General features: G+C 46.1%; 1 protein-coding gene across 1 annotated transcript in view; it reads right to left on the bottom strand.

Moving 5' to 3' along the window:
- The window catches only part of LOC119441353 (uncharacterized), a 257,145-nt gene that overhangs the window by 150,323 nt on the left and 83,943 nt on the right, over positions 1-22,879 (bottom strand). The window lies entirely within an intron of this gene.

Raw genomic sequence — 22,879 nt, forward strand, 5'->3', positions numbered from 1 at the left:
TTTTTTTCCTTTTTGGCAGCACCAAATTAAAAAAATTGGCTGTGGCAGATGGCACATTTTCAACCCTTGAGATAAATTACTTGATGAGGTGGCCACTACTTCCACGCGAAATAAAATGTTTAATTGACTAATTAACATAATTACACAAACTAACTTTTTAAATTACAATTTTACGGCACGTATTTTACGAATCGTAGCTAGTCAGTTCGCAAGGCATTTCCCCTTGGAACGAATTCTGAGGACGCTACCGATTTTGAGATATGCGGCGTCAAACTTGCGGTCAGAATGCAGTGTTGTGCGCATTTTTTTAAAAAGAAAGTGTTGTTTTATACATTGAAGCGCAAAAGTAATTGAAACGCGAATGCATTTCGTCGGATAATAGTATCTCGAAAAGTGGCTACGCCATACGAACTCACCTGCTACAGTTCGTAAATTGAAACACGTGCCGTGCAGTAAATAATTAAAAAGGTATAATAAATGTAGTGATGTTGAATATTAAATTACAAATTTTCATTTCTTGAATAGCCACCCCATGTAGTAATTTAGCTGACCGGTTAGAATCTGCCACAGGCAATTCTTAAGTATTTGGTGCAGCTAAAAATACACCTCATGGAGACACAACGTATTACCCCCATCAAAACACCGCATGCATGAGGCGTGTATTACAGCGCGACTCCTCTCTCGGGCTTCAATATGAACACTCTGCACCATCTAGAGACACTGCCGTGAAGCATGGTCAGGCCCCGGAAACTCGCGAGTTCACCAAATGGCCACAGAGGGCGAAAAAATCGCTGCTAACAAAACAAGCATAGTACATCATCTCGAAAATATGCCTAAGTGAGTTCAGTAGCTCCCGCTAGAGGCGCCGTAATAAGCGCAATTTTAACCTACAAACTTCCTCCCGCGCTCATCAAAGCGTTTTTATTACTTGACATAGACTACAAAATTATTATTCTTAATTAGAGATTGTACTGTTTAGTACCAACTGTTTCTTTTTTGCCATTATAAACGCAAAATAACGTTCATAATCACCGATCTCCCACGTGACCTCTGGTCTGGATTTAAAATTTTTACCGGTATTTTTCGCGAACACAGCAAGCACGGATTCATTGGTTCGTACACTTATGCTGGTTGCTTATTTTGTGCTAAAACCAGTTTATCGCGCTTCGACACCTCCCGTTATTTAACTTGGGGTGAAGTGACGGGTTTGCGAGAAATGTAAGCCCGAAAGCTAGGTTTCGGTCGTGAGCCATGCGGAACAAATCTGCATCGAAACGGGAGCCGGATTCTGCTGCGACTGAGGACGGCAATACCGGTAAGTCGTTTAACATCGCTGCTTCTTGAATCGTTATGTAATATTCGTCTCGTTAACTTACAGGCGGAGACAAGTTACACAAGTGTAGCAGGAGACAAGTTCCTGCTACAACAAGGCCATTGTGTGGACTTTGACTGTTACTACAAGGTAAACAACACCAAGTTCAGAAATAAATATGCTTGATATATACTGTATTGGCTCACTAATCTTGAGATACATGTCATTTGTTTGTAGCAGATGATATGAATGTCTTTCCACATTTACGGTTCAGCATAATTGGTTCAAACATAAAAGAAAGCCCTACATGAGTTTGGCTAATCTGTGCTGTATCTCATGTGTTACTGTTCTGCCCCAACAGAATCTGCACCAAGCACACCATGGTCATCATCACAGGAGCCCCCATCTACCCTGACAGGAAAGGGCTGGAGCCAAATTTACAAGGATTTTACGCCACAAACAAAGAAGCGGATGCAGAAGTATTTGGATGAGATATCAAGTCTACGGAGGACTGTGTCAAGACTGAAAAGGGCCTCAGCCATCATTCCACGAGCACGGATATTGGCCGAGTCATCCAGGTACTTCAACAAAGACTTTCTAGAAATTCTTCATGTTGAGATGCACCTGCAACCATTCAACAAGCACGGACGACGCTGGCCAAAAGAGTTCCATCAGTTTGCCCTTCCTTAATCAGCTTCCTGGTCATGTCAAATTCCATTTATGCCGAGTAAACATTTTTTTTCTATAAATGCAAGCTTTTTCATTCCCCACTCTTGCTAGGGATAATTCTTCTTCCTCATCCAAACATGAAGGTGAACCGATTCTGTGCTCATACTTAATACCATTCACTGTCTAGTAGCATACCATATCTGTAGCAATATTTCTTAGTGTATGCTTCCATGTACAATTCCTCTCCAGAAATAGCCGATGCAGCATCGGCATGCGTCTTGCATTAACCGTTGCACCGTGTGCTATGTAGCATTTGACTTTTCTTAATGTTTTTGGCCTTCAGTGCTTGTAGAGCCAAGTGGCTTCTTTCATGAACACAAGCTTTCTGATTGCCATATTTAATTCCTAGTCTCATTCAGCATTGCTCTTCTTGCTCAGTAACCTGGGTGTAGCCCTGCTTGTCTAGCCTTGCCTGGGTGTAGCCTTGCCTTGTTCGATAACCTTCAGTGTACCTTGTGCTACACTCAAGTGATTGATCACAGAGTCTGGTTTCGCTGCTGTTCCACTTGGTCGTGGTCGCCGTGTTACGTTTCTCGGATGTGGGGACCTGGTAAGTTGCATTGGGAAGCAGTCTCTCGAGGTAAGCACCTGCTCCTGCAGTCCGCACAGCAACATAGACTCCCAATTTACACGCACCGTGATTGGTGCTCCCCGTTCTGTCCTTTCCTGCTGTAGCCATGTGCAAATTTTGCTTGTGGCATTCGTCAGCTGCAATTTGGCATGATCATAGACCAGTATACGTGCTTACATGATCTGAGGTTTATGAAGTTGATAGCCACCTAGGTGGAATGGCCCGCAAAAGTGGCTGCCGAAGGTGATGCCCACGAAACCGACTTGTCCATAGTGAGACAAAATGTGGCACCAAGTGTGAGCCATACATTAGCGGCCCTCCAAAGAAAAGAAACGTGCAGGCTGGAAAGCAGTTAATGCTAAAATGCTGGGTAGTCCATGTTGCTGTGTTGACTGGGGCAGTAGATGCCTGCATCACCTGATTGCTTCGCAATGCAAGTTGCTAATATTCAATGGTGACTGTCGGGGTAAATAGGTGGGACACGCCGCCCAATCTGTTCGCGCTGCTTGTTGTCGCTCATTACCAGACCACCATGTGTGTTGTAGGCAAGCGCTATGCCTGTAGTCGGACAGCTGAATGTGCCGTAAGTGACCCATGTACGTGAATGCTCACTGTTACCATATGGATCTTCACCAATGTATAATGTATTGTGTGGACCTTATGCGGTCATTGATTGCAGTCTCATGTCACTGTTATCTGACTTGGTTATGGTTGCTGTGTTACGTTTCTCGGACGTGGCGGCCTGGTCAGCTGCATTGGGAAGCAGTCTCTGGTGGTAAGCATTCGCTCCTGCAGTCCGCACAATGACATAGACTTCCAATTTACATGCTTTGTGATTGGTGCTCCCCGTTCTGTCCTTTCCTGCTGCAGCCATGGGCAAATTATGCATATGGCCTTCCTCGGCCACGATTTGGCGTGACCATCATTTAGAAGAGTATAGATGTAGGCCAGTTGGTGATTCATTATTTGGGAAGTTACCGCAAATAACACACGAGACAAAGAAAGAGACAACACGAAGCGGTACTGACAAATGTTTATTTAATGAAGCGAACGCCAAGCTTATATAGATCAGACACACGTGTGCACCCAAAAAGCAACGAGAAAACCAATAATAACACAGAGCGACCTTCAAGAGGGGTGCGATACAAATACTAAGATACACGCTGATAGGCTAGTGAGGCACTTAACACGTGTGTATCACGTGGAAAGAAACAAAAGTTCTTTCTGAGTAACAGCAGATTATCGGCAGAAAAAATGGCCAGCTGAAAAGAGAGGTTGTAGAGGCAATAGCCATGCGACACTTTAAGGATGGTGATTGCGTTAGTTTTCAGCCAGTTGCTGTTACCCAGAAGGAACTTTTTTATTTTTCTACGTGATACACACGTGTTAGGTGCCTCGGTAGTCTACAAATGTTTATCCTAGCATTTGTATCGCAACCCTGTTGAAAGTCGCGCTGTGTTTTTATTGGATTTCTCGTTGCTTTTCGGGTGCACACGTGTGTCTGATATATATATAAGTTCGGCGTTCGTTTCATTAAATAAATAGTTGTCAGTACAGCTTCGTGTTATCTCTTTCTTCGTCTCGTGTGTTTTTTTGCTGCAATCCTAGACCAGCATACATGCTTCCATGGTCCGATGTGTGTGAAGTTGAAAGGCCCGCAAAAAGGCTGCCGAAGGTGATGCCCGCGAAACCGACCATGTCCATATTGAAAGATAGAGGGGCACCAAGTGTGACATACACATTCGCGGCCCCCGAAATAACAAAAAAAGAAACGTGCAGGTTCGAACGGAGGTAACTTTAAATTTCCGGGTAGTCAATGTCGCTGTGTTGGCTGCGGCAGCAGATGCCTGCGTCACCTGATTGCTTCGCAATGCAAGTTGCTCATCTCCAACGGCGACTGTCGCTGCAAACAGGTGGGACACTGTCCAATCTGCTTGCACTGCTGGCCGTCGCTCGTTACCAGACCGCCATGTGCGACGACGAAAGTGAGCCGTTTACGAGCTCGCGTTAATGATTCTAGCGCATCTCGACATGCAATTTTTATTTCTGCTCTTGTACGAGAAGGTGCACTGCTTGTCTTCTGCCAATAAAGTCGCACGTTCCGTTCACTCACTTGTGGCTTGTTTTTATGGGCGTCAGTAGAGGCTCTTTGGTCTCCTGGCAATTAGAATGCGAAAACTACGCGGCAGCCAAGGCAATAATGAGGAGTGCCGCAACGCCAACCGGGCGAGCGCGGCGCGTACCAGCGTACCCGACCGGTTAAAAGCGGCCATATTGAATTTTGCTAAAAAAAAACTACATTTCCGCTTCCTGCTTGAGCAGCGCCATCTGTCTTATGCCTAAGTAAGTTCTATGCGCTGCCGCTTCTTATTTTCGTACCACTGTGGAAGCTACAGTTTCCCTTCTCTAAAGTTGGTTCTTCATTCTATGGCATGGTCTCCGAAATGCATAGCGCACCGGTGCATGCGCTGCGAAAAACATCACGTGACACCCAGACTCCTCGGCCGCATTTTTTTTTTGCTGCACACGCTGCGTTATCCAGGTGGTGGTGAAAAACTGTGTTGTGTCTAATAGAGAGAGTTTGGGGCAGTTTGGGGGCCCTGCCGACAAGTCCGCGCGTGGCCTACGGGGCCGAAAAGGGCGGCGTGCTTGTGCGTGCGAACTCTGAGAATTGTGCGCTCGCTGGCCGAACACCCAGTGGCATAAACTCGGTGACCCAATTTGGCGAGTGATTCCTCGTAGATTTGCACATGCCCAGTGAATTCATGGCGCAGCAAGCTTTAACGTTGGCGTGAATGACGCTCCTTGAAAAGCAGCGCATACCCAGTGCATTTGTGCAAGAGTTTGATAAAGCGTCGGGCGGTTGTCCCTAAGAAACCAGTGTAAAGTTAGTTGCATCTTACCCAGCACAGTGGAAATTTCAATGGTTTTGTATGGCACATTCGGCTGGTCGAGTTTGCCCATCACGCAATTGGCAGGTCAATAGTCTGCCGGCCTCCTCTCCTACTGCGTTGCTACTACTACACACTGCACCATCGCCTCGCACCATGCTCCCGCGCTCGGTGCGGGTTCAATTCCGCCGATCATCAGATAAATTGAAAGACTTTTTTTATGCTTTGCTATTCTTAGTGTAATTCACGTACAATCCAGGGGCTATGTATGTATGTATGTATGTATGTATGTATGTATGTATGTATGTATGTATGTATGTATGTATGTATGTATGTATGTATGTATGTAACACCATCATCATAATCATCAGCCTATATTTATGTGCACTGCAATACGAAGGCCTCTTCCTGTGATTTCTAATTACCCCTGTCTTCCGCTAGCTGAGTCCAACTTGCGCCTGCAAATTTCCTAACTTCATCAGCCCACCTAGTTTTCTGCCGTCCTCGACTGCGCTTCTCTTCTCTTGGTATCCATTCTGTAACTCTAATGGTCCACCGGTTGTCCATCCTACGCATTACATGGCCTGCCAAGCTCCATTTTTTCGCTTAATATCAAGTAGAATATAGGCTATTCTCGTTTGTTCTATGATCCACACCGCTCTCTCACTGTCTCTTAACGTTAGGCCTAACATTTTTCGTTCAATCGCTCTTTGTGCAGTCCTTAACTTGTTCACGAGCTTCTTTGTTAACCTCCATGTTTCTGCCCCATAGGTTAGCACCGATAGAATGCAATGATTGTGCGCTTTTCTTTTCAACGATAGTGGTAAGCTCCCAGTCAGGATTTGGCAATGCCTGCCGTATTCACTCCAACCTAATTTTATTCTTCTGTAAATTTCTTTCTCATGATGACGGTCACCAGTGAGTAATTGAGTATGAATGTATTTATGTATGTATGTATGTATGTATGTATGTATGTATGTATGTATGTATGTATGTATGTATGTATGTATGTATGTATGTACGTACGTACGTATGTATGTATGTATGTATGTATGTATGTATGTATGTATGTATGTATGTATGCATGTATGTATGTATGTATGTATGTATGTCGCCGTTTTCCCGCCTACCAGGGTCACTGGGTAGATCATGGTCGAATGGGTAGTGCATCGGGCTGCTATGCTTGGGAAACAGGGCTCGAAACCAACCATCGGAGAACTTGGGTCACTGAGTGTATGGCAATGTGTAGATATGTGCCGCTCTTCAATGAACCTCTTTCACTCCGACATGGGTCACTGTAGATGCGGGCCTGCATGGGTACGCACCGCTGTTCGAAGCAAATCTTTGCAGCAGACTTGGAGTACTGACTATGCGCCACTCTGTCTGTGACCTCTCTGATGAAACTTGGATCGCTGGAGCGCCAGTTGGCCAGCCGCTCTTTAGTGAACGTCTTTGACGCCAACTGGATAACTAGGTATGTGCCACTCGACAATGAATGAGAACATCCCTTAAAGTTTCCCGCATGTCGAACCGAATCGAAACCACGTTACGAGAGTATAGCCGCTCTTCAAGAAAACTCTGGCCAACTTGGGTCGCTCAGTATGTTCAACTGGGTGTGCGGCAAGGGAACCATTCTCAGGGTTCGCAGGTACCTGCGCGCTATGCTTCGCGTCTCCGAAGCCACGGACGGACTTCTCGGCAGTGACAGTGGATGGCGCAGCGTGTCCAAAAGGAAGGGCGAGAGAGAAGCCGAGTTGCCGCATGATGCGTTTCTCTGCGTTCAGACGCATCGTCGCGCCATGCATTTCAGAGGCCTCGTGCAGGCTTCACGGTGGTGGTGCTAGATGGCTCCTAGTATTCTTAGGGAAGAGGGAAGAGGAATTGCGCTGCAGTACACGTCTCATATACGATTCGTTTTGAAGCTGGAATTAGGTTGTGTGGCTATATTGATCGAACGCTAAATTAGAGTGTCCTAGAATGGGGGAGTGGGTCCAGCGGATGCCTTAGCAAGCGGCGAGGGTGAAGCAAAAAACACCGATAATGTGGCGGCGCTGCCGTCGCCTTCTTCTGAATCTTCGGCCAAAAAACGTTGGCTCCGGCCGTTTCGGCAGCGCTCATTGGCAGAGGCGAGCTCTCGGGGTGAGTAGCTGTCGTCTGCTCGACGCACCGTGGTTGTTGTGCCGTTTGCATTCTTTCCGCCGCTCTTTTTTCGTTTTATTTGCAATAGATCGGTGGGGAATATTCTCAGTGTTACCGCCACCGAGTATCCGCCTGTCAAAGCTCCATGCAGCTGCGGTAGGGTCTCCGACGCGACAAGCGTCCGGCCGGCGAGCGGGGCCGCTGATTCGGAAGAAAGTGATGGTTGCGCCACCTGGATTTTTCCATAAAAAATGCCTCAGCGCAGAGCCCTCGTTGGACCCACTTCCCCAATCTAGTACACTCTAGCTAAATGCATCACCGTCGGCAGGCATCTTGAAATGGGTTCTTGCTGAATTTTTTATTAATACAGAGCGGTTCATTCCCAGTGGCAATTACCTAGTTACTGAAGCTGGCACCAAAGATGGTCGTTAAACCGCGGCACACACCTACAGGCACACACACACGGTGACCCAAGTTGGTATTAAAGAGGTTAACTGAAAAGCAGCACAGGTCGAGGGGTACTCACATAGTGCTCCAAGTAAGCGTGAAGGCAAACACATGCCACATGCTTTACCCATGCCACATACACACTCCCAAATTCGTAATAACCCATACCGGCATCAAAGAGGTTCGTTGAAGAGCGGCACATAGGTACACGGTGCCACATACCAAGTGATCCACCTTGGTGTGACGGTTGGATTTGAACCCTGTTGCCTCAGCGCAGCAGTCCGACGCACTACCCATACGACCATCGACTACCCAGACACCCAGGTTTGAGCGGAAACAGGTACATAGATATATATATATAGATAGATAGATAGATAGATAGATAGATATATAGATAGATAGATAGATAGATAGATAGATAGATAGACAGACAGACAGCACCTGTAAACTGCCTGCTACTTAACGATGCTAATAGCATGAAACATTTTCCACTCATAAAATGAAGTGACTGGAAGTGAACTGCGGTAACTGATTGTCACTGAGGAAATTTGTCTCCTGCATTTGATAATGAAGTGGCTGCTTACAATGATGATATAAATTTATTCCAGCGTTAACCCGTGTAAGTTCGTATGTTACGTGACGGCGAACATTGCCACAAAATACGGCGAAAAGAATGGGTGCGCGACGAAAGTATGCTGGTCTGCCCGCCTGGTCTAACAAATGCTGTGCTTCCCTGATCTCAACAACGAAGCTCATAACATGAATCTCTCCTGCGTAGTGTAACATGTACTGAGCTGATTGTCTTGAACAAGAAAATCCAATCATATTAGAGATTCCATCTCGATCGCTAAAATGGTTGGTTGGCGATATTTTGATAGCCGTAGGAAGAACAGTACGCGTGAATCATGTGGTTTTGCGCTCTACAAATGTACATAGCACAGTTCCATCTTTGTAAAAGGCAATATCAAAGCCACTGGTTAAATTTTAGCGGCGCATTGACGTTACGAGAGTCACCGAGTTTTTGTTAATGTATTGTGTTCAACATTTTTAATATGTTGCTCTCACGATAATTTTGACAAATTTATCCTGAAACAGTGATTGTAAGGTGATGCCATTAAGGAAAGTTGGTCTATCGTGGCAACCACCGAACATCACCATCAAATATCGAGGTCTCATCAAATACCGAGTACCATCAAATATCCAGGCCAAGAACTCTGGAGCGGGACTGATGAACTTTTTAGTAATTTCTTCGTTAATATTGCTGCAGGCAGCAAGTCACTCGGTGTGCTCAAGCATGTACGTACTATCAACCAAAAAAACTTTACGGACCACGGTACCTCAGAAAACGCTAAAAATCCGAGCAGCCTTTAAAAGTAGCCAATAAAACCGTACGTCACAATGTTGTTCGCATAAATACCAGCAGAGGCTGGAAATGGGAATACCAGGCTGCGTTTTGAGGCTGCGGAGATATTCAGTTTTTTGTCACATCCCTTCGTCCGTAAACTATTTTGGTCTATAGTACATACTCCGGAGTGGTGGCGTGGAGCAGAGGTAGAATACCCGACTTCAAATCTGAAGGTCGTATGTTCGAATCCTACTCCAGTCCACCACATTTTCAGGCATGAAGTGGTGCCTGACACCGGCAAGAAAAAAAATATATCGCCGAGAGCTTGTGGGGCTATAATAGTTCAGGTGCAACCAAACTAGGAAGGCCCACTAAGCTTCATCAAAGTCACTCCCTGACCAGAACAGGAATTGGCCTCCCTGGTGCAGTATTCGGCCACTACCTCCCTCATGACTCCGACAATTAACCCATGGCCCTCAGTTCCCAGTGGCTTCGGAGCACCTGACCAAGGCGGTGGTCAGACCTGCTACGCGGCAGAGGGTGCTAAGAATCTTTGGGTCAAGACAGGCCGCCAATGGAAACTGAACCTGGCAACGTTCAACACGCGCACCCTCTCGAGTGAGGCTAGCTTAGCAGGACTATTTGAAGAATTATCAGGCATTTCCTGGGATATTATTGGCCTTAGCGAGGTTAGAAGAACTGGTGAGGCTTACACAATGCTGACTAACGGCCACGTCCTCTGCAACAGAGGTCTTCCAGATAAGAAAGAATCCGGGGTAGGATTTCTAGTGCATAACAACATAGCGGGCAACATTGATGAATTCTACAGCATTAATGAGAGGGTAGCAGTCGTCGTAATAAAGCTGAATAGGAGTTACAAAATGAAGGTACTACAAGCTTATGCCCCAACCTCTAGTCACGATGATGAAGAAATAGAACAGTTTGATGAAGATGTTGAACTAGCAATGAGAAAGGTGCAAACTCAGTATACTTTAGTCATGGGCGACTTCAATGCAAAAGTGGGGAAAAAGCAGGTTGGTGAGCAAGCAATTGGCAACTACGGCATCAATTCTAGGAATGCAAGAGGAGAGATGTTAGTAGAATTCGCGGAAAGGAATAGGCTCCGAATAATGAATACCTTCTTCAGGAAGCGCAGCAACAGGAAGTGGACCTGGAAAAGCCCTAATGGAGAAACAAGGAATGCAATAGATTTCATATTCTCTGCCGATCCAAGCATAGTGCAGGATGTAGAAGTGTTAGGTAAGGTTAAGTGCAGTGACCATAGGTTAGTGAGGTCTAGGATTTCTCTCCATTTGAAGAGAGAGAGAGAGAGTGAAATTAGTCAAGAGGAAACAGGCCAACCTAGAGGCAGTAAGGGTAAAAGCAGACCAATTCAGGCTGGTGCTTCTAAACAAATATGCAGCTTTAGAAAAGGAAGATAAAGACAACATAGAGGTAATGAATGAAACCGTAACTAGGATGATTTCAGAAGCAGCAATTGAAGTAGGAGGTAGGGCACCAAGGCAACCAGTAGGTAAGCTCTACCAAGAAACAAAGGACCTAATAAAGAAACGACAGAAGATGAAAATTTCCAACTCAAGAGATCAGATAGAATTCGCTGAACTGTCGAAACGGATCAACAAGAAAAAAGTAAGGGATATTCGAAATTATAACGTGGGAAAGATTGAGGAAGCCGTAAAATATGGACACAGCATTAAATCAGTAAGAAGAAAGCTTGGCATAGGACAAGGCAAGATGTATGCACTGAAAGATAAGCATGGTAATATCATCAGCAATTTCGATGACATAGTAAAAGCAGCGGAAGAATTCTATACTGACCTGTACAGTGCCCAAAACAGCCAAGCTACTTTCATTCGAAATAGTGATGAACCGGATACAGAAGCCCCTTCTATAACTAGCGCTGAAGTTAGATGGGCCTTGAAAGACATGACCAGGGGAGAATCTGCTGGAGAAGATGGAATAACAGTAGATTTAATCAAAGATGGAGGAGATATGCTTGAAAAGCTTGCGGCCCTTTATACGCAATGCCTCACAACTTCACAGCCTCGCAATGCCTCACAACGCAATGCCTCACAACATTATACTTATCCATAAGAAGGGAGACGTTAAAGAACTGAAGAATTATATACCCATTAGCTTGCTTTCAGTCTGGTAAAAAATATTCACCAAGATAATTTCCAATAGAATCAGGGCAGCACTTGACTTCAGCCAACCAAGAGAACAGGCTGGCTTCAGGAAGGGCTATTCTACGACGGATCATATCCATGTCATAAATAAGGTAATCTAGAAATCTGCGGAGTACAATCAACCTCTCTACATGGCTTTCATAGAATATGAAAAGGCATTTGATTCAGTAGAGATACCAGCAGTCATAGAGGCATTGCGTAATCAAGGAGTACAGGAGGCATACGTGAATATCTTAGCAAACATCTACAAGGATTCCACAGCTACCTTGGTTCTCCACAAGAAAAGTTCAAAGTTACCTATCAAGAAAGGGGTCAGGCAAGGAGACACAATCTCTCCAATGCTATTCACTGCATGCTTAGAAGAAGTATTCAAGCTCTTAGACTGGGAAGGCTTAGGAGTGAGGATCAACGGCGAATATCTCAGCAACCTTCGGTTAGCCGATGACATTGTCCTATTCAGCAACAATGGAGACGAATTACAACAAATGATTGAGGACCTTAATCGAGAAAGTGTAAGAATTGGGTTGAAAATGAATATGCAGAATACAAAGATAATGTTTAATAGCCTGGCAAGGGAACAAGAATTCAGAATCGCCAGTCAGCCTCTAGAGTCTGTAAAGGAGTACGTTTATCTAGGTCAATTACTCACAGGGGACCCTGATCACGAGAAAGAAATTTACAGAAGAATAAAATTGGGTTGGAGTGCATACGGCAGGCATTACCAAATCTTGACTGGGAGCTTACCACTGTCGTTGAAAAGAAAAGTGTACAATCCTTGCATTCTACAGCTGCTAACTTATGGGGCCGAAACTTGGAGAAACTTGGAGAAATTATACAAAGAAGCTCGATAACAAGTTAAGGACCGCACAAAGAGCGATGGAACGAAAAATCTTAGGACTAACGTTAAGAGACAGGAAGAGAGCGGTGTGGATCAGAGAACAAACGGGGATAGCCGATATTCTAGTTGACATTAAGCGGAAGAAATGGAGCTGGGCAGGCCATGTAATGCGTAGGATGGATAACCGGTGGACCATTAGGGTTACAGATTGGATACCAAGAGAAGGGAAGCGCAGTCGAGGTCGGCAGAAAACCAGATGGGATGATGAAGTTAGGAAATTTGCATGCGCAAGTTGGAATACGCTAGCGCAAGACAGGGGTAATTGGAGATCGCAGGGAGAGGCCTTCGTCCTGCAGTGGACATAAAATATAGGCTGATGATGATGATGATGGCGTACTCCAAATGATGCATTAATTGTCCTACGGCCTTGGACCATGCAAGTGCCGTCTAGAACTGAAATCTTGAAAATCAGCGCAAACCAACACTTTTATGGTTTACAGATACGACCAGGCATTCTCGCACCAGTACTTCCAGATATTTTTAAATGTTGTTTAGCCTCGGCTATATTTGTACAAAAAATCCAAGTGGCAGGAGCCACTGTACCATATAAGAGATAGAGCTCATCCTGGCTATAATAGGCCAGTATCAATCCTTCCTATATTTTCGAAGGGGCACCAAAATCAAGCTCAATGTACCATGAAACACGGTAGAAACTACGTTACTTGTGTATGTAGTGTTGTGCGCCTCATTCCGTTTTCATGTGGACACATATACATCGGACAGAGAGGCCTCTGCCTAAACAATACACTGAGAGAGCACGACATTTCCCTACGAGGGTCACCATATTCGCATCTTGCCTTACACTGCCGACACTGCCGACAAAGCGGATGCGAACCTGTTCCACAGGACACATCAGTCATCTTTCGGCATCGAGATATGAAAGCCACGGAGGTTGTGGAGGCTTTGTACATTCTCAAAAACGGTGCCACGTGTGTCAGCCAGTCCTTGATTAGCTTTCATACAAGTGAAATAGCTTACCCTGACAAAACGTTTTTTCGCTGCTAGTCCAACACTATCAGTCTCACTTGGTAAGGGTCCGACTGAGGGCTTGCTTCGTGTCTTACGCTCTCGGAGCTCTTGGTTTTTAGTGTTTTTCTGCGCATAGCCGTGCAGTGACTACCTCATTTTTACAACTACCTCAATATTTTGGGGGGAGGGGCATCGGAGCACGTTTTCGCGGTGATATGTTCTCCGTCTGATCAGTGTCGACAGATAAAAACGTGTTGTTTTCTGAGAGTAAACTTTACTTTGAAGTTAGCGCTCGTCCTGTCTGGTGCTCCTTTCTTATGTCCCCATTTCTTTGCGCTTCAAGTCAAGTATACAGTATCACATACTCGGCCAAATTTCAGCTCTTATATGCAATTTATTAAGTACATGAACGCAGTGCAAACTTCATGGGGATTTGCAAGTTCAAGAAAACCGTATGTAGGTTGTGCGTGTCTAAAAAACTTGGTAATTTCTATGTCGTGAGTACTTGTTTCTATGCTGATGAAATTGTAATTAAATATATTTTCAATTCTCCGGCTTCTCAGCACTATAGCCTTTGTATCGAGCTCAATGTGGACGCTATTGGAGACATCGGCATGCAACAGCCTATTAGTCTCGCGTCCTACAAGACTGTTTCGATTATTTACTTCATGGAAGAAGTTCTCGTAATTGAGCTTTACAGCATTTCTCGCGGTACTTTTGTTACATAGTTCAAATATGTTTTAAGAATAGTCACATTCTCATGGCTCGTAGGTTTTACGCACTTGTAGTACAACGAGTTTTTCTCATATGGATCATCGTTCGGCATTCGTCATTATGCAACACTTTCTGTATTGTAGTACATTTCGTTATTGTTTAATATTTACAGGAATTGCCATATGCTTCCGTAAGGGCAAGCATGAGCGTATCTAATGCCTTGTAAGTGTCCTGACGCATTAGCCCGGCGCTCCGATCTATAATATTTTTTTTTCAGAAAAAGCGTTTAGAGTTTTGTTATGAATTTTCTGAACCACCAGTGACTCAACCAGTCACGCAGAGTTTGATGCGTGATGGAAGTTGTAAAACACGTAAACTGGCAAATGGTCCCTCATGTCAGCAACAATCACACCGGATTCCATGGTATGTTCTGAACAGGGTGGAAATTCAGCTTTATTGGTACAACATACTGCAAATGAAGCGCAAGAAACAGCGACAGACGGAGAGAATACACGCGCATATGACCTAGCGCTTGTATCTCTTACTGACCGACTAAAAAAGCCATTGATGACGGTAAATGTGCAGGATCTTTATTTGTAGACTTTTTAAAGGCATTTGATAGCATTGACCACGAGATCCTTAATGTTAAACTAGATTCAATAGGTGTAACAGGTCCCCTATTACTACTATTACGCAACTATTTACGAGACAGATATCAGGTTGTTAGTGTTTCCGATGCTTATTCTAAACTCAAAATGACTAATTTAGGTGCACCACAAGGATCCATTTTGGGCCCTTTACTCTTTTTACTTTATATCAATGGTCTATTTAATTGCCTCACATCTTCTATTTGTATGCTGTATGCCAATGACACAACAATTATTAATTCTGATAAATGTCTGTCAACGGTTGTAATCAGGCTTAATAGGGATCTTCATAACTTGCTAGGAAGGTGCAAAATGAATAGACTTACCATTAATCCAACTAAAACGAAATCTCTTCTATTCGCATCCTAAAATAAACCATCACCATGGATTCCGCCCATTTACATCGGTAACCATTTATTATCAGCAAGTGAAGAATGCACATACTTAGGTGTTATTATTGACTGTAACCTCAAATTTCAGCGCCCTATATCTGATATAAAAAGAGTTATCATATGGAATACGAATTCTCATTAGGTCACGTCCGTTATTTTCACAATCTGTGATACTCACACTCTATTTCGCTTTTGTACACTCTCACATTATTTACTGCATAACCTCCTGGGGTAACAGGTACAGTGCTCACCTAAACCCGCTACAAGATATCCAGAACCAGGACATTAGAATATTCCCATCGCGTCCACACACCGTCAATGCTAAACAGCTACTACAAGAAAATAACATTTTTGACGTTACCGCCCTTGTCAAGTTCAACCTTGCCTATTTTCTATTCAAACTAATAAATAAAAAGACATTATTGTCACTATTTTCTTTATCATCTCTAACGAACACTAACCCAACACGTTTCGCGCTGCATAATAACTTCATTCTGCCCAAAGTACGCACTAATTATGGCAAACAGACCGTTCCCTTTGCTGCCATATCATCATGGAATACATTATCATTTGTCATAAAACTCCAGATAGCCCATAGGTTCTGCCATAAATGGATTTTTTTTATGTGATGTGTATGTGACATAACCTCATTTCATTTTAGACCTTTGGTGCTATGCAGGATGCGCCGAGTTTCTCGCGCGCACGAGTTTTACCCGAGTTTGCTCGATGGCAGTCAGTGAACGGAGATAGCAGTGAACGTGAAAAAACTGCAGGCAAAAATAAATGTGGACACAAAGCCGCGCATGACAATATGAGCGCACCCTGCGCGGAACAGTGATTCCGCGCTTCAAGCACAGAGGACTGCGCAAGAAAACGCGCCAGCACCGCGTATTGTTATCAACGCATTATCGCAATTTAGCAATGCCGTCACTGTCCCACTGCCTATCTGCACACTTGCCGTGAGCCGCCTTCCACGGCTTTCTCGGATTCGTCAAGGGCGTGCCTCCTCTTTCGGGCATAATCTTTCTATGCTCCGTCGAATCTGAACAGGACACATGCCTTGCATTCTTGCACCTACACTTTCCCTCAACCGAATACGTTAAAATACAACAAATAAAATAACGAACTTTTTATTGCTTAAAGTACCAGTTTTTCGTTTTGAATGCTATTAATTTGTGATGACAAATGGAGATGGAGCGAATTATTAATTTTTGCACTTTTTTGCCGTGAGTGGTGACAGTGAAGCGAAAGCTTACAAGCAGATACATTCATAGAGGGTCGCACGCACGAGGGAGTTCATACGGTCAGCAGTCGCCAGGGGTTCTGCAGTGCTAGTCTCGATAAAATCAGTCATGACAATGATCTGTCATTCCCTGTCTATTAGGGGAATGCATGGTAATGCAGCGCTGCGGCATGGCTGTTCACCGCAGGTGCTTCACTGAGGCGGCTATTAAGGCCGCCGCTTTACCAACTGAAACGACACTCTAGCCATAGAGACGGGAGCAATGGCTGTCGCTGCAAAATGGCTTTGTGGTATTCTAGGGTCCGTAGTGACGCAGCACAGTGAAAATGCGCCAGTTTATCTGCGTGCGCGAAGCCTCCCTGATGCATTGCGATAAACAGCGTGCTGCCCAGCGACACTATTCACCGCTTGTCAGCGCTTGCCCAGTGAAGGTGCCTCCGTGCGCATGTACGCAGTCTTTGAGTGTGTTGTTCACTCCAATGCACTTGCGATTGCCTCTGCTGCTGAGCTAACAGCGAACGCAGATGGATATCGTAACGACAGCGCAGCCGTCGAATTTTGGCTGGTGAGGGGTCTTGAGTGCAGTTAGGAAATTAGACTTCGAACGCCGGAAGGTGTTGCAACTGTTTAGTGTGCCGTGCCGGGCTTGTTATGAAGAAATGCCATCGTACTGGGTCTAGAAGAGCGAGCGTTTCCCGACGCTGACCGTGTTTGCGACACTGCGGCTCCAATACATCACTGATCACAAAGAAGCCATCTCAAACGAGAGTTGCGTTAAGTTGTCGTTGGAAAATACTACGCACTGCTCAGCATCGTCGTCCGCCACAGCGCATCGACACCTTGCTAGCAGGTACACTGACATGCCGGTAATTATTTGCTGTGCACTGCGGCGTCACAATGCAAGCAATGGACCCTGTTGTGGGATCATCACAGCCTAAGAAGATATATGCATAAGGCAGCGAAAGTTGACGCTTTGTTTTTACAGTGTTGCTCAGAACATCACCAATGACAATACGTTTTGCATGTTTTATTTCGGCGGTCAAGATTGTTGATGCCTCTCAGTTCCTCACCACGTCGCTGTTGCGGAAAATTAAGTTGGGCGTGGCCCAAACGAGGTGGGTGCGCGCACAAGAGTTACATGCATCACGCGGGGCGTGACCTATGGTTTTGATTGACAGGCGAACTCGTGCGAAACTCGTACATCGCGAAACCCCCCTCAAGTTGAACTCGCGAACATGGCGGCGGCAGCAGCAGCCCGTGTCATCTCATGCAGCGGCAGCAAGCATCAGTATGACCGCCTGGACGCGTTCACCTACATGACCGACGTAGAGTTTCAGCGTCATTTTCGTCTTTCCAAGACGTCAGTGCGCTGGCTGTGTGACGAGTTAGACGAAGGCCCTCGTCTGCGGAGACAGTGTGGCGGGCAAATTCTGCTTTCCGAGCACAGATTGATGTGACTAGGCTACGGAGGAAGAGTTCGTGCGATCGCTTCGGCTCTCTACGGCTTCAACCGCTGTTCGTCCACCACGCCACAGCCCCAGGCCAGGTGCGGTGGTGTCATCGAAGTACTGGGGCACCTGCGAGCACCTGAGGTTCAATACGGACCAACCAACCTGCGAAGGCGAAGTGGTCACATTGTAGCGCCCACCAACACCACAGCGCGGAGCGCTATGGTCGGCGCGGCAAAGAGAAAGAAAAAATAAACATGCGCGGCGCGTGCTCGAGGCGCAAGCTCGGCAGGCGCACTGTCGTTCTGAAAGCTTGGTACGTTGGTCGTCGCAGCCGCCGCTCGGCTCATCGCCTTCGCCTTCTGAGTAGGGACGACGGCACGGCTCGTCATGCGCCGTCACGTCCTCCTACAACATTATATAGGAAGACTCAAAATGGACGCCGGGCTGCTTTCCGGTACAACAGGTGCCGAAAGCAGTTTTCGCTGTTACACAGTACCGCTGCACTGCATCGGCGGAGAGGCGAAGGAAATTACTTCGCCAACACGGAACGCCTCGGCACCTCTCCACCTCTCCAGGCGGCAAATGATTTGGCTCACGTACCGCGTGAGCAAAAGCATAGACATATGACTGTTGAAGGAGATGACCGGGGACTTCTTTTCTCGATCGGAGCACGCCATCCCCGACTGGAGGAACTACCTCTGTAAGGTCGCGAGGGACGAGCTGCTGACGCGACCTCCACTCGGTGGTCCCGGGAAGATAGCGCAAATTGACGAGTTTCTTCTTCACGGCGAACAAAAGTACAATCGAGGCCGCCTAATGACGGGCGACAAGGTTCCGTCGAGCCGCCAAAATTACGGCGGTGTTAAAGATTGTGGCCCATGGGCCTTCGGCATGGTCTGCGCGACAAGGGTTGCTGCGACATTTCAAGGTTCACCGACGAAAGGCGGCGACGCTAGGCGCCATTATTGCAGTCAATCTTCAACCGAGGACCATTATTGATATTAGCGAATTGGCCGCATAGAACTGTATCCCAAATTTAGTGGATGCCAACGGGGCTATGCATCAATCTGCATTAGGATACAGTCAACCACAGCGTGAACTTTGTGGACTCCATCACGGGCGTTCATACGCAATAAATAGAAAGTTATTGTAAAAAAAAGAAGCGCCACCTCGTAAGCGGTGGGTACAGGGTAACTGCACCGATGCTGGAGTCCCACCTGGGATGGATGTGGTGGCAGTGAAAGGCCACGTGCGCTGCAAAGACCCTTTCTTGCGTTTGTTAGAATCCACGTATCGCTCGGGCTACCCAGTATAAAGACTCTTTCCTGCGGTTGTTAGAATCCATCGCTCGTTGCTAGCCAGTATGAAGATGCGTCACAACTTAAATGAAAATAAAGGGTCGTTTTCTGACCCTTGTATAAGTGCTTTCCGGCATTCCTGGGTGCTTACACGGTAAGCGCACGGCAAGCCACTTCTGTGCTAGCTGACGCTCACTTCGTCTCGCAGCCTTACTTCAGCGCGAGCAACGAGCGATCTCTTAAAAGCCCAGTGCGACTACCAAGCGCACATAAATCTGTGCTCAGAATTGCTAGCACAAGCACGTAGGGAGCCGCGCCAATCCAATCCGGAGGAAAAAAAGAGGGCGAGAGTCCCCTCATGGTATAACATGAAACTTATTAAACTATGAATTAGTCAAATACACATTCAGTGCACATCTTGTAAACTTTAAAATGCTTGTAACCCTCGTTAATGTGGTTATTGTACTCAATGCATTTGTTTTATAACATGATTATTCCTGTAATGCGCTCGGTGGAACGAGAAACAACTAAAAGAAGGCACGACCATGCACCGACCGTATCATCACGTGAGCCCCAGTTTGTCGACCAGCCATATGGCAACGCCCAACGGATGATAGCCACCCAGAGTAGGATCAAGATAAGCCAATAAAACTGGAGGCGTGCATATGGACAAACTTTGTGTTGCTACCATTAGTTCTTTGATGTTGGGGCGTCGCCAGAGCTCGTGAAGATCCCGAGTTTCACCAAACTCGGCGCATCCTGCATAGCACCCCTGGTGTTCTTAGGTACGTCAACATGTTGCTTAAGTAGATTTTATTTTTTCACTTTCTTTTTGCTATGTTAGTTTTACCTAGTTTCACAATTACTTACTGCCGATACATTGTTGTCTATTAATATCCTTATTCACTTATATCTGTATCATTATTTATCATTTTTGCAATTGTACAGATTCAGCTACCGTTCTTGCCATTGTAACTTTTATGGTAACCATGAACAGGAGGTCCCAATTCAGTTTTTACTATGTGACCTCCTTCTCTATACCTCTATCTGTAAAATTTTTTTTGAAATAATAAAATTTTCATTCAATGATTGATTGATTGCTTTACATGTTATTCCCTGCGTCAGTCCCTGTTTATGTTGCACTTCAATTGCAGTATCTTCTGAACAGTTCGTTGTAAATATATCGATAAGGTTTCGCAGGCATGAATAACGCGCTCAGGCACGGTGACAACATTCCTGCGGTAAAAAGAGCGAATGAGCAGTTGCGGTTCCAGTGAATGTGAGGCGATTGCAAAAATACTAAAATCGCAGCCAGCATCAGGATACATCTCGTTAAAACACACAAAACTTGATAACGTTTGAAGAAAGGACACAAAGTTGTCGATATTTCCATCAGGTGGACGGTACACAACCACGAAAGTGTATTTTTTGCAATGCAAAATTATAACTTCATAACCTGGCGTGACTGTAGACAACTCGGGATAAAGGCGCATGACAACTCATTTGAAGTTATCTGCAGCATGCCGCCATCGGGACGAGAACGCTTGTTCTAAAAAACTGATATCCAGGCAGGTCATGCATACGTCACTCCCTTGCTTATACCAAGTTTCAGTTATCATGATCACGATAAAGCGAAAAGAAAAATTTAATAAAGAACATGGTAAGGTCATCACGCGTGTTCCTTGCACATTTGCGATTGTAGTGTAAAACGATCAAGAAGTTACCATCTCTTGGCACTACAACGTCTCCAGGTATGTTCATTCAGTAATGCGCAAAAGATAAGATCTACGTAGGTTTAAGACTGTGCCGCTGTCACGCACTGACTTCAGGAGCTGCGGGCCTCGTCAAACTACACACAGATGCCACCTTGCCCAGCTCTCGGATTTCTTTCCCGCACGAGAAACCTTGAATAAAGATCTTGCGCCATGCAAAATCTCGTCGTCACCTTGTACAAGAGTCACTGAATCATAGCCGTTGCTGCAGTTTCCCATATAGCATCCGAAAACACCTAATTGATGGGCGCTTTCTGGTTGTTGTTTTTTTTTTGCAGAAGTAAACGTTTCGTAATTACAAAGCAACTACCCCACAGTGCGTTCGTACTTATTATTGCGATAGCAATTCTATGGACACTTCAAGCAGATTTCTGCCGTCGCCGTCGCCGTGAGGTTCCGTATAAAGTCCGAGGGCAATGAAATCGTCGCCGCGCGCCGAATGTGCGAGTGAAAGCGCGCGTCCCACGCGCACTATCAAGGAGAGCGAACGCACGGCGGAAAGCAAACGCGACTTCCGTGGCGCGAAAGGCCGTGGTGGTATGGGAGTGAGAGGGGGGGGGGCGACGGTTTGCTGCGGCACCAAATGCGTATCTTGTAACCGGGCGCAAGGGGAACTGGCGACGCAATCTCCCACGCGAGAAGAGCAGAGCGGGAAGGCAGCGCGGGAGGGAGGGGGGGGGGGAGCGGCTTCTACTCTGCCAACAAATGAGTTCATGTACTTTGCGCTTTGCGCATGGTTCTTTATCATATGTTTGCGCCGGTACGGGCTGCCGGTGTTGTCGCGCGCGCCGTACCTTGCACGCGATCTCCACACAGCTCTGAGCTTTGTGTGCGCTGTGCATTCGGCCGCTCAGTTTCCGTTGAAGCGATACACCGCACGAACCTTCGCTCGCTGCGGCGGCCACGCTTGCTGCCAGCGTTTTGACAGTGGATGTCCGCGGTCATCGAGTGTGATCTATTCAGGTGCGCTCATGCGCGCTGACACCACGCTTGTTATTTCAGTTAGTAAGTGAATGTGCCCAAGTTCATGCAGCCGATAAAACTACTATCCCTACTCTGAATAGCTCTCTACTAATTTGCTATCGCAATTGATGCTTCGCCTTTCGGGCCAAACTGCGACATTTTTTTTAGCAGTACGTACACGGCAGCAGCTTTTATCTGCCTCCCACAGCATCCGCTGATTCTCTATCTCCTCTAGTTGGACAAAGGTAGCCCGGACATATCAAAATATCGGTGTAGTCCCCCTTTCAGATGAGAACACCTTCATGCCGCGAAGCAGGAGGCCCGAGAATAACTCGCTGAGTAGAGAAAGTGGTTGGCTTGCCAACCATGCTGAGAGCCCAACCTCCAGTCTTTCACAGACAAGATCGTTGAGCTATCAGAAGGTCACCTATACCGCTTTCAAACAATGCATACTTATCCCGAAGGTGTGTCCTTCCCAAGCCTTCAGCTCTCCATGTGCCCTGTCCTAACATCAGGCTGGGGAAGCGTGCTTGTACTTTGCGTGTTGAGCGACGCAGGCGTTTCACGGTGTCTGTCATGCCCCAAGTAGGCTCTCCTGCCAAGCAAGTTGTTGACCAGGGTAAAACGCAGCCCGTGTACTACGGGTAGGACACAGAGAGCCAGTATAGACCCCTTTTCCAGATGCAACCTCCTTCGGCCCGCGGCAGCCATCTGTCCGCAGCACAGTGTAGCAAGATGCGATATCCCGTGATATTGATGGCTTCTGCTCTACTGCCTGTTTCAGGTATCGAGCAGAGCAGTCCAGCTTTCATCAAAGGAAGCCGCGGTGGAGGGGTTCTTTTTCCCCGCCACTCACACACCACCACACGATATCGATTCGCTCTTTCTCTG

Source organism: Dermacentor silvarum, chromosome 2 (genome assembly GCF_013339745.2).
Source record: "Dermacentor silvarum isolate Dsil-2018 chromosome 2, BIME_Dsil_1.4, whole genome shotgun sequence".
Classification (NCBI taxonomy): Eukaryota; Metazoa; Arthropoda; class Arachnida; order Ixodida; family Ixodidae; genus Dermacentor; species Dermacentor silvarum.